Source organism: Marmota flaviventris, chromosome 1, assembly GCF_047511675.1.
Source record: "Marmota flaviventris isolate mMarFla1 chromosome 1, mMarFla1.hap1, whole genome shotgun sequence".
Lineage (NCBI taxonomy): Eukaryota > Metazoa > Chordata > Mammalia > Rodentia > Sciuridae > Marmota > Marmota flaviventris.
Window position 1 is genome coordinate 164,260,376 of NC_092498.1, and position 12,950 is coordinate 164,273,325.

The 12,950-nt window shown below is 38.0% G+C and overlaps 1 protein-coding gene and 1 pseudogene across 3 annotated transcripts in view; both read left to right on the top strand.

The window, feature by feature from the left end:
• Positions 1-12,950, top strand: part of LOC139705029 (ERV-BabFcenv provirus ancestral Env polyprotein-like) — a 42,804-nt gene that overhangs the window by 10,159 nt on the left and 19,695 nt on the right. The window lies entirely within an intron of this gene.
• Positions 3,693-5,684, top strand: LOC139705027 (tRNA (cytidine(32)/guanosine(34)-2'-O)-methyltransferase-like; annotated as a pseudogene).

Sequence of the window (12,950 nt, forward strand, 5' to 3'; positions counted from 1 at the left end):
TACTATGTCCCCTCCTACTCCTTGTTATGTGACTGGAAGGGCAGGAGCCACATCGACCCAACATCCAGCACCATGTCTGATACAGAGCAGACACTCAATAAAGGTGAGATCTTGGGAACCCTTAAATCTCAGGCAGAGCCATCACAAGTGAAGTTCTAGTGAGCTTCAACAGTTAACAGGACGATGGCAGGAACTTCCAAAGAGAGTTATTTGACTAACAATAGGTTAAAGAGGCTGCTGAGGAAACTGTATATTTCATCAGTATATTTTTGGCAAAATGACTCTTTTTAAAAGCAGGTAGTATAAAGGTCAAACACAGTGTAACAGATATTACATCATGCTAGCCTCCAGTTTTATTGGGGGAAAAGATGCCCAAATGGGGCTGGGGTTGTGACTCAGCAGTAGAGCGTTTGTCTCGTGCGTGTGAGGCACTGGGTTCGATCCTCAGTACCACATAAAAATAAGTAAACAGAATAAAGGTATTGTGTCCATCTACAACTAAAAAACAAAAGTTAAAAAAAAAAAAGATGCCCCAATGCAAAACTGATACTTTAATTTCATTCTTTGTTTCTTCTAGAAATTAGTGTATAGTCACCCTTGTCACCTACATTTTGTTAAACATAAGATTTAAACTCATATCATACCATTTAATCTCATTTCCAAAATGAAAATCCAATCTGATCATCCTTTTGACTTATACAAATTTTAGTGGCCAATTTTAGTCCCATCTTAGTCCTAATATGAATATCCTCAGGTAAGCAGGAATGTTTAGTAAGAAAATATTCCAAAGACTATCACTTCTTCCTTGATCTCACATATAGGAGTTGCAACATAGAAATTACAACTTTAGATGTTTTCACAGTCACAAGCTGATTACCCTAAAGCAAAATTATCTTTTTAATACCTACATAGAGACTGGCCACAGAGGAAGCACTTTCAGAACAAAAAGTAGCAACAAGAGGCCAGTTTGGCATAGGACTCCAGGAAACAAATTTCCATTCATTTTATGGCCTTTCAGGTAGAGAAACCCTTCTCACTCTCAGGCTTATGAAAACTTACAAGATAGTAAATTAAGTTCAAAACTACTTTTATTTTTAGTCTACTTATTCAGCTTTTGATTTTCTCATTTACAAGCAAGTAAATGAAATCAGCAAGATGGTGAAAGAGGTCCCAGTCTTCTCTTTCCCCACCAAGAGCAACAATTAAGCAGTTATCCATGAACAAAGGTGACTCTGTAAGTGTTTAAGGATTCAATTTAAGTAGCCACAGCAAAATAGTGAAAGAAAAAAACATGAGGATAACCACACAAAAAGAGTAGGAAGAACAATTTCACTTTGCCTGCATTGCCCAATCCCCCACCCCAGCACAGCTGGACAGGTGGAGGGAACTCCTTGTTTGAGCACACCCCTGCAGAGAAAAGAAGGGCAAAGTACACAGCCAGCCTCCCCTAGGCTTTCAGGAACCTGCCCAAACAACCAGCTTCAGTTCCACCCCACCCAGCTCTCTAGGAGGACGGCACAGCTGAGGTGTCTGGAGACAGTGGGAAACAAAGAAGATGGATAGGCTCTGTCAATATCAGTCATGCAGAGAAAGTCACCATGACCCCAAGTGCCCTGCTTGGCATAGGACTCCAGCAGACTTCTTCACTGAAGACTTCAACAGCCCCCACACACTCCCTGCAGCTTTCACCACAAATTGGTGAAGGCAGTGTCTATAATTTAGGACCTTCGCAACTTGTTCTGCAAGGCCCCAGAGCAGCTTTCACTTCTGAGGAAACCAACTTCCAGCAGAGCAGCAGCAGACTCCCTGTATCCTTCACCTCTCAGGGCCACAAAGTTGTTGTTGTTTTTTCCCCCCACCTTCACAGTTTCTAGATATCTGCACTGTGCTCCCAGGAGCCACCCAGAGCTGCTGGAAAACCACTGCTGCAGTTTTCCCAGGCTAGGAATGCAACACTATAGTCTCCCCCAGGTGCCTGACCAACCACCACTCTCCCCGCTTCAGAGAACTAAGTGAACTGCTTTTATCACAAGTACCCAAGCCCAAGGTTCCAGCTAAACAGCTCCAAGTACCTGACCCACCATCATTCCTCCTGGGCCACCCCTCCATGAGTGTTCTGATCCAGGGGCGGAAGGCACTTTCAAAATATGTGCCTGCAAACAATCCCAGGAGGAAAAAAAAAAAATGCTTATAATCAATGTCTAGAACCCTCAAGCTGTCTATGTATATCTATATGACTTGATCCCTACCACCAGCTCACAGTTGGCTTCTGCAGTCATGTGTATCCAGGCTTTCAGTCCCCACTGCCATCTGTTCATTCACAGTCAGCCCAGACCCCCTGCCTCAGATCTTAGCCCTTGTCACTGTGCAAGAAACTGTAGCTGGTCTCTCCTGCTACACATGTATCTGCAACAAGTTCCAAAGTGAAACATATACATATGCCTTAGGCCTCTACTACTGGTGGACCCCGCCTCTGGCTCCTAGACCCACAGGTAAAGATGAGAATCCCAACAGCTTCTACCTGAGCCAGTGAGACACAGTGCCTCCCTGAATTTGGAGCCACCATATGTCCTCATACTTGTTGCTCTGAGACAATGAACCCAAAACCATAGTGCACCCTAAGGTGCCTCTCCACCGCCTCTCTCCCTATAAGGGACAGTCTTTCCTTATTAACCCATTCCATAAAGTCTGGAACAGACGACTGACTGTTTCTTCAAATGACACTTCACAAATACAGAGGTCATAAAGAATCAGGGAAACCTGAAACCACCAAAGCAATACAATAAGCTTCCAGTAACTAATCCCAAATAACTGAGGACCCATGACAAAGAATTCAAAATAATGGTTCTAAAGTAATTCAACAAATTACAAGGGAACATAGATGCACAATTTATCAAAATCAGGAAAATAGTAAAAGAACAAAATGAGAAGTTAAACAAAAAGATAAAATATGAGTAAGAACATAAGAGAAGTTTTAGAGCTGAAAAATGCAATGATTGAACTAAAAAATGCAAAGAGTTTCAACAGCACATAAATTAAGCAAAAAAAATGAAAAGCAAACTCAAAACCTACGCTACAATGATGCTTAGGTATGTCCACTTGGAATCATATCTTCAGAGGAGAAAAAAAAATGAAAACAAATGAAGAAAGCCCTGGGATATATGGGACAACACAGAAAGCAAGCATTTATGTAATTTAGGTTCCAGAAAATAAAGCTTAATGAAATAATGGCTGAAAACAAAGTTTCATATATGTACACACAGGTACAGGAAGCTCAGAAATCTCCAGTAAAACTCAACCCAAAGAAAAGTTCCCCTAGACATATTATAATCCAACTATCAAAAAATCAATGATAGGCGTGACCTAGATATGTTGACACAAGATGACAGGACTCTTACTGTACATTCAGATCAGGTCTGGACTTGGCCTTCTAGGATATCACATTTGCTACACTACAGTGATGCTAAGGTATGTGTGACAGGTATTTGGTTCACTTAAAAACACAAACTGAAGTCTTACCATTTCTCACTGGGTTTACACTTTTTCTAAGGCCTGGATGTTGGTGCACCAACTTCCTTATTCCTGATCTTCCCTGCACCAAGAGCTAAAGTAGATTGTGGCCCACTCACTTGGTTACTGATACAGGGTGGCATCAGACAACTGGTGACAGGTCCCTGGGCAAATAGTATGAGATGGGATGAACATCAAAGGACAAGTGTGATGTCTGCTACTGTATGGAGAATGGCTGGCAGGCCTGCATTGCCTTAAAGGTGCTACAACTCAATGAAGAATTCCAGCTTTCCTATTCCAATTTGCTTGATATGGGTGTTTGACCTATGCACAGCCCCAGGCAGCTGGCAGCTGGAGCCAGTACTAAGCCAGAAGATCAGGAGCCAGGGGTCTGGCCAAGTGGTAGCTGTGGACTTTCAGGCTATGATTCTGCTACCAGGTGTGATACAGATCCAGGGGATATCACCCAATTTTCTACTGCCAAGGAAATCATCCAGTACTTTGAGAACTGTCCTGCAGACATAGTGGTATGTGATAGGGCCCTGATGTCGCTGGCCTCTATAATGTGCATGAGTACATGCAGGTCACCTGGCATTTGGTTCCTCCTAGCCACTCTGAACATTGCTAAACATGTCTTGAAGCCATTTCTTTGTAGCCAAGATATTGTGAGGCCAAGATGTGAGACTGCTCTACAGCCAGCTAAAAGTCTTCTTCTCCAGCATGCTCTGAGCCAAGCCCAGGGGCACCTATAACTCCAGCATCAAGACCTTTGCTGTCTGTCAGGGTTATGACCTTCCTAAGGGCTTATGCCAAACCTGACCAAAGACCTGATAGACCATTAGAATGATTTTAACCAACTGAATGGTCCCACTCACATCACTGTGCCTTTCATGATCTGTCAGGATGTAGGCACCTGTGATCTGGATCGCAGTTACCCACTGGATGTGGAAGATGGCTCTGCATACAAAGTGCACTCCACCCACACACTACCCATGTCACTCCCATACCAGAAGGCCTGCACTTAGAAAAGGAGTAGCTGGGGCTGGGTTGTGGCTCAGAGATAGAGCCCGCGCCCAGCATGAGTGGGTTTGATCCTCAGCACCACATAAAGTAAAATGAAGACATTGTGTCCACCTACAACTAAAAAATAAATTTTAAAAAAAATTTTTAAAAAGGAGTAGCTGGCCAAGGAGATCTGCCCCCAGGACTGCTCCATCACTAGAATGAACATACTACCCAGTCCCTGGTCAGCCCTTACTGCCACACCCTTCTGGTCCCCAAGATGGAAGACAATGAAATGAACTGTTCAACTTAACACGATAAACTAGCAAGCTGATAAAAAATTAGAAGCTGCCGCCTGTCAGGAGAGGCAGAACTTCAGTCGATGAACTTTTTTTCAAATCTCAACAAGGTCTGAACAAATAAGCCCAGTGTGGAAATCTACAACAAACCCCACAAGGACAACAAGGAAAGAAACAGTGCAGAAGTCTTCTGCAATGGAATGACACTTTCTTGAACTTGTGTGAGGACTTGCCTCTTACCTAAACCTCTCTTGGGGTATGTGGGAAAAAAAAAATTATAATTACCTTTAATGAGGTAAATTTTTACATTCAACTAATTCTGAAGGTCACATTTTCTAGGCAAAGGATTCTCTTAGTTGGTAATTTTTTCTTTCAGACCTTAAAAGAGTTCATTATACAATAATAAAAAGGTCAATTTATCAATAGGATATAACAATTGTCAATATATGCATCCACAAAAAAGCACCTAAATAAAGTAAATATGAACAGATCAAATGGGAGAAATAGCAATACAATAAAAGTAAGAAACTTCAATATTCTACCTTCAAAAATGTTCATTTTTTTTCTTTCTGTTCATTCATTTTCTTTCTGTTCATTCAGGCAGAAAGGTCAATAAAGCAACATTGGACTTGAATTGTACTTACCAACAAATGAATATTGCATCCAACAGGAGCAGAAAATTCATTCTTCTCAAGCACATGTGGAGTGTTTTCCAAGATGGATCATATGAAAAACCACAAAATAAGTCTTACAAGGCATCCAAATTGAAAAAAGAAGAAGAAAAACTCTTCCTTTTTGTATATGACATAGTTCTATATGTAGAAATCTCTAAAGACTACATTTGAAACTGTTAAAACTAATAAATGAATTTGTTTAAGCCTCAGAATACAAAAAATATGAAAAAATCAGTTGTATTTCTTTAATCAAGAATGAAGGATGGGAATAGAAAAGACATTAGAATGAATCTGATATAATTTTCCTATGTGCCTATATGAACAAAACCTAAGTGAATCCCTCCACTGTGCACATCCACAAGAATGGGATGCTAATTAGAGTAAGATATAAATATGCATGCAGAATTTTATCAAAGTGGATTCTACCATCATGTATAACTAAAAAGAATCAATAAAGAATACCAAAAAATGTTCTACCCAAAAATGAAATGAAAAAAATAATCCCATTTATGATAGTATCAAAAAGAATAAAATACATAGGAATAAATTTACACAAGGAAGTGAAAGATCTGCATACTGAAAACTATAAAATTGATGATGGGAAAAATAAAGAAAACACACACAAAAAAGAAAGATATTCCATTCCTTATTTATGGATTGGAAGAATTAACATTGTAAAAATGTAAAAACGCAAAGCAATCTACATATTTAATAAAATCCCTACGAAAATTCTGAAGTCATTTTCACAAAAATAGATAAAAATTCTAAAATTCATATAGAGCCACAAAAGATTCCAAACAGCCAAAGCAATCCTGAGGGGGGGGGGACCCAAAGTTAGAAATGTTACACTTTCTGATTTCAAATTATACCACAAAATTATAGTAATCAAAACAGTATGATATTGACATAAAAACATACACAAAGACCAATGGAACAGAATAAAAAGCTCGGAAATAAACCAAATGATACATGATAAACTCATTTTTAATATGGGCATCATATAAACGGGGAAAGGAAATTCCCCTCAATAAATAGTACTGGTAAAACTGGATATCCACATGCAGAAGAATGAAATTGCACCTCATCTTACACCATATACAAAAATCAACTCAAAATGGATTAAAGACTTAAAAGACAGACCAAAAACTGTAAAATACCTAGAAGAAAACAGGCGGAAATCTCTTTGACATCAATCTTGGCAATGATTTCTTCTATGGGACACCAAAAACAATGGCAACAAAAACAAAATAAGTGGGACTACATCAAACTAAAAACTTCTGCACAAAAGGGCTGTGGATGTAGCTCAATAGTAGAGTGTTTGCCTTGCATGCATGAGGCCTTGGGTTCGATCCTCAGCACTACATAAAAATAAATAAATAAAAACGAAAATATTGCGTTCATCTACCAAAAAAAAACCAAAAAACTTCTAAACAATTAACAAAATGAAAGGGGAGCCTATGTAATATTTGTGAACCATATATCTGATCAGAGGTAATTATCCAAAATAAATGAGGAATTCATACAACTCAATAATAAAACAATTAATTCAATTTAAAATGGCATTTCTCCAACAAAGATATAACAATTGCCTATAAGTATATAAAAAGGTACTCACCACCACTAATCATCAGGGAAATACAAATCAACACCAGAATGAAATTTCTTCTGTTGTGATTTAAATGTGAGGTAACTCCCAAAATGTGTGAGACAACACAAGAAGGCTTAGAAGTGAAATGATGGGGTTGTGAGAGCCTTAACCCAATCAGTGAATTAACCCCCTGATGGGATTTACTGAGTGGTAATTGAAGGCAGGTAGGGTATTACCAGAGGAGGTTGGTCACTGGGGGGCATGTCTTTGCGATACATATTTTGTATCTGGCAAACGAAGTCTCCATCTCTGCTTCCTGACTGCAATGCCCTGATCCACTTTCCTCCACCACATTCTTCTACCATGATATTCTGCCTCACCTCAAGCTCCCAGGAATGGAGCCTGCTGTCTATGGACTGAGATCTCTGAAACTGTGAGCCCCCAAATAAACCGCTCCCTCTCTAAAATTATTCTTGTCAGTCTTTTAGTCAGAGAAAAAAAACTGACTAAAACATCTTCCTTTTCCTGTTAGGATGGTTATTATCAAAAAAGACAATAGATAACAAATATTGGTGAGGATACGGAGAAAAATCATGCATTGTACACTGCTGGTGGGAATGTAGATTCCAATCTACATTCCGTAATTAGAGGCTACTAAAGAAATTAAAAATAGAACTAACATTTGAACCAGTGATCCTTCTTCTGAATATATGCCCACAGGAAATAAAATTCCCAACTGATAAAGGTATGTGCACTCTCTTGTTCCTGCAGTTTTATTCATAATAGCCAACACATGGAAATAGCCAGTGTCTGACAACAAATGAATGGCCGGGCACAGTGACATACACCTAATCCCAGGGGCTCCAGAGGCTGAGGCAGGAGGATTACAAGTTCAAAACCAACCTCAGCAACTTAGTGAGGTGCTAAGCAACTCAGTGAGACTCTGAATCAAAAACTAAAAAGGGCGGGGGATGTGGTTTACTGGTTAAGCACCCCTGGGTTCAATCCCCAGTGCCAAAAACAAAAAATGAATGAAAATAGACATTGTGAGATACACACAAGTGTATGCACACATAAATACACAATGAACTATCAGCCTTGAAAAAGGAGATTCTGCTAATTAGGACAACATGGATGAACCTAGAAGCCATTAGACAAAGTGAGATAAAGCAAATATGGGGGAAAAAACATTCTTGTGTGGAATTTAAATAAAAAAATCAAATAGTAACAGAATGGAATGATAGTTACAGTGGGAAAGGGAGATGGCATGTGAAGTGGGGAGACAAAGATCAAAAGATACAAAGCTGAAATTATGTAAGATGAATACATTGAGAGATCTACATGAAGTATATGGTTCCTAACATTATATGCTGGTAATTTTCTGAGAGTAGGCTTAAGGAACTCTTACCACAGGAAGGAAAGAAGTTATGTGAGATGATATGTTAATTGTTTAATTGTAGTCATCACTTTAGATGTATATGCATATTAAAACACTATAACTGAAATTTATACAATAAAAATAAATAGTACATGTATAAAAAACAAAACATGAAATTTGTATTTTATTTATTCTAACCCCCATATGCCCTCAGAATTTATAAACTTAAGTAATTTTCTGTATACCATACTAATATAAAATTTCTAGTTAATAATTCACAAAACTAAAATAGCTTTTAATTTGTTACAACTGTTTTATTTATTATATTCTATTAATCCTGATTGGTATAAGTGACTTAACTTCCCTACTTAATCTTACTCACTAATAACTTTTAAATTTCAATAAAATGTTGAAAAACAAAAATTAGAAGTTCTGACAATTAGATAAAGTTTACCCTCCCTCAGTCTAATAAAATAGGCTGAAGGAAATATCTTGCTGTAAAAGTTTTAATTTTCACCTGCCTTCCTATAGGCTATGTAGTAAATGTTAAAGTAATATTTTCAGATTCAACACTAAAATGAAAACAAAGGAAATATAAGTACCAGTATCTTGACTAACATTTTAAATACACAAGATCCCAACAGCTTGAATAAAATTCTGTTACACAACTAGATATAATAAAAGGTATCTGAAAAGATTTCAGAATTCCAAGCACCATCTCCATTAAAAAGAAGTGAAGTCTGGTTAGCATTCTGAAGAATTAGATCCTTCCTGTTTCTCATCTCAAACTCAATTTGTGACAAACTGTATTTCGCCAGGGTCAAAACCCACAAGGAGCTATCTAAACACACTGGCATCACAATTATCTACAAATCCTATTTTTGATAATCTAATCTAACATGCCAAGACACACTCAGTTTACCCATGGGCACATCTATTTAGATCCTAGTTACTCTATACAATTCTAATAAGCTTGGCAATAACTCCCAACCCACAGCAAATTAACAGTCAAAAGTTGAAATGTGAGAGAAGTGCTTAAGACACAAATATTGTTAAGCCTGAGAGGTTAGCAGCATAGGAGGAATCAGGAAAAAATAAAGACATTGAAAGTAGACAGTAAAAGGTGATCATGTGGGACCACTTAGGAGGGAAGCAAATAGTCTATTCCCAAGACTATTTAAAAGCACCCACTCTTTCATGGGAAAGAATAATAACAAACACTGCTAATCTTGACCCTGAGCTATGAAGTAAAGGTTCCTATCTGCTCAGGCCATTCTCTGTTGCAAGAAAGCCTGAAAAAATTCAAATAGTTGTAATTTTTAAAGGTTTTCCTCAGAGTGGTTAATCATTTTTGAAAGTGTTAACACTCAAAGGGCGAGGCGCTGGTCACTTGGGGAGTTGTCCTAGGAGGAAAGCTACTTTCTCTCACTCCATCAGTTAATGAAGCACTGCATATGGACACTCCACATTGGAAGCCGTCCCAAGAAGAGCATTCCAAAGTCAGCTATAACAACAAACAGCAGATGTCCTAAGGAGACACAGATATCTCCTCCCCACCCCAAACCATTTTAGGGTTTTAGGGGGATAAAAAAAAAAGACAAAAAAAAATGAGTTACCAAATAAGCAGCACAGTCAATTAGTTAAAATCTATATTTCTCAATTTCCAATGAGAGCACAAAGACACCTTAAAAAAAAAGATAAATCATTCTATTTTTTACAAGGGGAAAAAAAGGAATCAAATAAGTTTCTCCTTGAATAACTGCCAGGCCCACAGGCAGATCTTCCATAATAAGATGATCAAACCTGAAGAATTTCCCCAAAGGAACAGATACTTCCAAATTTCCATTTTAAAACAAGCATATTATTACTGTTTTTTTCCAGTTTTAGAATGTGGATATTTGTTAAACATTAAATTCTATAATGTAGGAAGAACAGCTCATGTTCAGGGTGGGGTCATATGACAGATGGATACCCCCAAATTACTAAAATCCATCAAGTTAGCAAAAACCAAGTCTGAGACATCTGGCTGAAATGCAACCACCATGGCCAAGTCATTGTGTTTCCACCGACACGGCAGGCTATTTGTCTGTGTTTAAAAGTTCCTCTTCCCCCCTTCTAGAAAGACTTTGAGAAAGACCCAAAGCTAAAGACAGGATCTAAAAGGGCCTGGCACTTTCTTCTCACATTTTCTTTACCTCCTGAAAAAGATTAATAGGAAAGCCACATTCTCATCCAAACTGGGCAGAAAACAAATAACAATACCAAAGAGAATGAAGCAATCCAGTGAGTGGTTCACACCTTATCCTTTTCTAGTCTCTACCAGCACATGCAAAAATAAAGTGACTAACTCTTCCCAGTTTGTCTAGGATTTGCCTAGTTTTAATTTAAGTCCTGCATCCTGGGAAACTCCTCATTCACAGACAACTGGGGTGACTGGTGATCTTTGGAGGAGCAATGACATTCACATATCCCATGAGCAACACCCAGAGATGTGGTTATTATACATAACCCCTTGGGAAACACAAATTGGTCGGAGCTAGGATCAAATCCCATCCCTTCTGCTTCCCACTAATGTGAATGTATTCCCTCTAAACCTCAGTTTTTCCATTCACCATAAGACAGCAATAACAAAAAAAACTTCCTCAGGGAATTATGAGAATTAAATATGATCATAGGCTCAAACTAAACTTTCAATTATATAATATATCTAACAGAGTTCCTATTATTTCCATTATCATTATTACATTGTAATCATATAATTTGGTTTTAACACGTTTTTTTTCAAATCTTATGACCTTAACTATTATTAAAAACAAACTGTCCCCCGACCACTCACAACTTTATCCATATCAGTTAGAAACCCTGCTATAGTCACAGCTATAAAATTATACCACCACCAAAATCATCATCATCATCATCATCATCATCATCATCCAGGAAAGACCCACTATTTTTTTAAATATATCTTTTTTTGTATACCTCTATTTCATTGATTTATTTTTATGTGGTGCTGAGGATCGAACCCAGTGCCTCACACATGCAAGACAAGCACTCTATCGCTGAGCCACAATCCCAGCCCCAAGACCCACTTTTTTGCAATCTAGTCAAAATAACCAATTTTGGCACATCTATTCCAAAGTAAGCAATTCTAAGTGTTTAGTGCTTAAACAAAAAAGTATATTTCCTCCATCTCATTTCCTATTGGTAACCATGTTCTCTCTACTGTCCTACCTATTAAGAACCCCAGTACCTAATCTACCAATACTATTGCATCTCATAGGCCAAGTTGAAACTACCATTTTCCCCTACTTGGTTACTATTCAGAAGCAATTTCATGTGGAACTGTAGATTCTCTAGAAAGACAGGGAATAAAAATGAAAAACTGCAAAACATAGGTAAAACGTCAACCTAAGACCTAATACTAGGCAAACAAAAATGCTCTAGTGTCTGTTGTGTTCTGCAACAGACACTAGTATGGCAATATGTAAATCAATGGATGTGTAACTGATGTGATTCTGCAATCTGTATATGGGGTAAAAATGGGAGCTCATAAAAAAAAAAATGCTCACTTGATCAGTACTAAGTTATATAAACTGTCCTTGTGTCCAACAAGCAAAGTCCTGAAGAACATCATATGCATTTCACGTACAAGACTGGTAATGCTCTCCCTATCTCTCTGGCACAATGCCATGTCACTCACCTTCCTTCACAGTACCAATCTTCAACCAGTCTGAGCCAATGAAATTCTTCATTATATCTTGACTGCTGTATGCTGCTCCTATGATAGTTAAACTCTCCCATCTCTTAAATGCTTTCTCCTTTACTTGGGAGGCACTGTCAGTAGGTTCAAGATGAAAATGATATTCAAGGATACCCCTTTCATGGAAGATTTCTTTTTTCATATTTGTGAAATGTGAAGGTTAAACAAATTTTATTTTTTTCATTGCTCTTGGCTATATTCATTCTTCTGGGACATTTATTTGCATGTAGGCACCATAGTAAAGCTCCAAAAGAAAGGTTAGTTGGCGGGGCTGCCACTAATGCATATGGCCCCTTTGTGCAAATTACAGAAGAAAGCCCCTTCCCTCAAGACATTTTATTTCCATCTGCCAGAACACTGCTACAATATACTGATTTTGCTAGAATAAAGGTTGGTGTTGCCATATTCTAGCACTGTCATAATATATGTACACAAATTTATGATGTTCATGATATAAATGGCACCCTCTAGAGTTTGCAGTATTCAATCTACACAAGTATGTATTCTGACTCTACATGACATCCCTTTATATTAGTAGAATCGGAGAACTTCAGATAAACTAACTAGACTCATATGTTACTTAATGAAAGGATATGTCCTCAGAAACACATTACGAGTCAATTTCATTGTTAGGTAAACATCATGGAGTGAACTCACGCACAAAATAGGTGGTATAGCCTACTACATACCAAGGTAATATGGTATAGTCTTTTGCCTGAAGGCTACAAAACTGTACAAC